The following is a 3,992-nucleotide window of genomic DNA, read 5'->3' as shown; positions in this document are numbered from 1 at the left end:
GATCCAGTGCGAGCAAGGCACCGATGAACAGTACGGTGGCTGGCCTCCCTCCTCACACCGTCCAATCCAAAATCAACGGCCAGATCTACATGAATAGTGGCAGTTCTACAGTGTTCGATCTACAGTACCCCACTTATACTGATCTATGCTACAGTACCACGTCAACAGTGCTTTGCTCTACAGTATTCGATCTGAGCTGCTCGCCCCTGATCCAACGGTTGGCTGGCCGCCAGTTACGACGTGCCTTGCTGTGGGCAAGGCACAGGATTCTGAGGAGTTTATGTGGGTCGTGTGCCTAAAATCCCTTTTGGAGGCCGGTTTGCGTGGAGGCCGGTTTTTGAAACATTTAAAATTTATCAAACTTCATTTTTTTAACATTTTTAAAAATTCTGAAAAATATATAGATATAGTTTCTTTGTGCATCAAAATATATAGATATACATGGAGGCACAATGCACAAGTGTATAAATTCGCAGGACGAACTACGTTGAAATGAGGGTTATGCAAAAAAAACTGTGGCTTTTAAACACATGATGCTATTCATCTTCCGAGGTCATGAATTTATCTTCTTTGTACATATCGCATTTCAAGGCATTTCATCCTGAAATTTTACACACATACATGTAACATCCTTGTTTACTCGTACATTTAAAAAAATGAACCTGAAATGGTTGAATTTTGAATTTTTTAGAAAATTCGATATCCATGGAGGCCAAGAGTCAAAACGCCTCACTCGTTGTGTGCATATTACAGTACTACTTATGAAAGCTTTATTTAATATTGCAAGAAAACAGATTGCATATGACAGTACTTATGAAAGCTTTATTTATTGTTGCAAAGCCACAACCGTTTTTATTCATGGGTGTAAGTGTTTGTGCGAGAGATATTGGTGTTAGTTGGCCCCGGGTGCACACTGTAGCTCTGCCCATTATTACCAAAGGAAGATTTTCATTAAAATCTCTTATGAAAGATCCATGTGAAGCATACAAAATATATACCTTTTTTACAAGCAATTATATCTCAATTGTGCGTGCTTTTTGTGTTGTTCTTACAATCCAAAGTTAACATGGATGAGTGTGCTAGTATTTTAATGTGTAGTAACTTTCCAAAGCAATGCATGCGAGAGTGAGGACATAAGTGATTATCCTTTTTGGTTGAAATTGGTCTTGTATTACCTTTTAACGTTTAGATGTACTCCTTTTTGTCTACTACTATGCAGACAAAAAAAACATAAACACAAGCAACATGACGTATATATGTCCATTTTGATTGAAAATGGTGGTGATTCTATACCAACATGTCTAGAAGCAAGTATACTATATTATTTCTCCTTGCCAAATAGACGAATAGTTTTTCATGACTAGTTCTAGAAATTATTATTAAAATGATTCTCCTTGCCAATTAGAGGACTATGTTTTCATGACTAGATCTAGAAGTTATTTTATTATATTAATTTGCCTTGCCAAATAAAGGACTATTTTATCATGACTAGATCTAGAAGTTATATTTATTAAACTGATACTCCTTGCCAAATAGAGGACTAAGTTTTCATGACCGACTCCACGTAGATAGGTTGTACATTTCCTTGCATTCGTAAGCTACAAAATAGTGGTATATCCATGTGGATAATGATAGCATTCAACTAGAGCTTACCAAATAGACAAGACGTTAAAAAATACAATCGATTAAGATCTAAAATGGAGCACCAAGGATTTGAAAAAATAAGCAAAACTCAGACTAACAAAGACAAATCAGGGGGAATATTTACCTCTAGGTATGGAGAGGGGTCAAAATCCACGGAAACAATTCCCTTTCAAGACATTCTGGAGAGATCTGGAGGAGGAGATCCGCCGCTCTCTATTCTTTCGAGCCTGGAGGAAGATGGCTCATGTGTGGGGGTTGCAAGTCGGCTGAGCCCCACACGCATCCATTTATCTATTTAGGGTCATAAAGCCAAGGTCCCTAGCATTTCGCTTTTTGGCCGAAACGCAACCTCTCTAGTGTTTCAGCTAGGCCACGTCGGCCTCGTGTCATGATTGGCCGGGATGGGTTAAGGTTCAAACATCATTGGCCACGACATTTCAGTTGAAATCGAAACAACAACCTGGCATTTTAAGAAAGATCAAGGTTAACTAAACCTTTTAGATTGGGTCATTTCATACTAAAATTCTCAAAGATGCCAATTTTGTGATTTATCGCGAGCCAAAAAGCAATGGTGGTATAGTTGAAGCATGGGTGAGAGTAAAGGATCTCCCGTTGGATAAAAGACTAAACCCTTCGGTCAAGCATCATGGGACTGGCTTGGGGAGGTGATCAAGGTGGATGTTGAGAAAGATGGGACCGCGAGGGGGGAGCAACTTCGAGTTAGAGCAAAATTCTCTATTTTGAACCATCAGTTGTGGGCATCTATGGGTTGTCTTCACTTTCCCTTTGATTGTGAGAGGATAGTTCATGAGGATGGCACTTGTGATCCTCTGAAGGATGCTTCATCTCAATGGGGCTAGTGGCTACGGGCTGGTCCTAGCAGGAGCAAGCCAAAAAGGACACAACACAACGATAATCACTGTCATCCACCAACTTCAGCAATGGGAGTGCAAGATCTACTGACAGCGAGTATGGTATGAGCAGGGCTACAGTGCGTGGCTTACTACCTCGTCGTCAGCAGTGGAGACTGGCCTAGGGAACTTGGGGCTATAACACTAGGTGTAATAATAATATCATTTCCAATTCTTTCCAATACAATATACAAAACCACTTTTAGTGCATCACTGAAGCTAGCATAGCCCTAGGCCTAATCCAATGCTAACTTCGCCACTGCTCCTCGTAACCGATCCTTGAGCAAAGTTTGTGTAATGATTCTCGCACTAGTGAGAGATCCCGATAGAGACATGATACGTCTCCAACGTATCTATAATTTTTGATTGTTCCATGCTATTAAAGTATCAATCTTGGATGTTTTATATACATTTACTAGCAACTTTATATCATTTTTGGGGACTAACCTATTAACTTAGTACCCACTGCTAGTTGCTGTTTTTTGCTTATTTTTTACTTTGCAGAATATCAATACCAAACAAAGTCCAAATGCCACGAAACTTTTTGGAGAATTTTTTCTGGTGATAAGAGACCCTAGAAGCTTCTTGAGGCCATGAGACGAGGATCGTGGGGCCCACTAGGCACCAAGGCGCGCCAGAGGCCCCCGGCGCGCCCTGATGGGTAGTGGGGCCCAAAGGCACCCCCTTGACCTACCTCCGCCTCTATAAATACTCTAAAATCCCAAAAACCCTAAGGGAGTCGAGGAAATACTTTTTCGTCGCCGCAAGTTCCAGAACCACGAGATCCAATCTAGAGGCCTTTTCCGGCACTATGCCGGAGGGGGCAACGATCACAGAGGGGTCCTTCATCATCCTTGTTGCCCCTCCGATGATGCATGAGTAGTTTACCAAAGACCTACATGTCCGTAGTTAGTAGCTAGATGACTTCTTCTCTCTTTTTGATCATCAATACAATGTTCTCCTCGATGTTCTTGGAGATCTATTTGATGTAACTCTTTTTTGCGGCGTGTTTGTTGGGATCCGATGAATTATGAGTTTATGACCAGATCTATCCATGAATATTATTCGAGTCTTCTTTGAACTCTTTTATGCATGATTTTTATAGCTTCGTATTTCTTCTACGATTTATTGGTTTGGTCAACTAGATTGATTTATCTTGCCATGGGAAGAGGTGCTTTGTGATGGGTTCGATCTTGTGGTGCTTAATTTCGGTGATAGAAAGAGACATGACATGCATGTATCGTTGCTATTAACGGTAATGAGATGGGGTTTATTGATACATGAGTTTATCTTGTCTACATCATCTCATCCTGCCTAATGCATTACTTTGTTTTCCCATGAACTTAGTACACTAGATGCATGCTCGATAGCGGTCGATGTGTGGAGTAATAGTAGTAGATGCAGAATCATTTCGATCCACTAATATTGGACGTGATT

The sequence above is a fragment of the Triticum dicoccoides genome, chromosome 4B (assembly GCF_002162155.2).
Source record: "Triticum dicoccoides isolate Atlit2015 ecotype Zavitan chromosome 4B, WEW_v2.0, whole genome shotgun sequence".
Taxonomy (NCBI): domain Eukaryota; kingdom Viridiplantae; phylum Streptophyta; class Magnoliopsida; order Poales; family Poaceae; genus Triticum; species Triticum dicoccoides.
The sequence above is the reverse complement of the archived record's forward strand: the minus strand, read 5'-3'. Positions refer to the sequence as shown.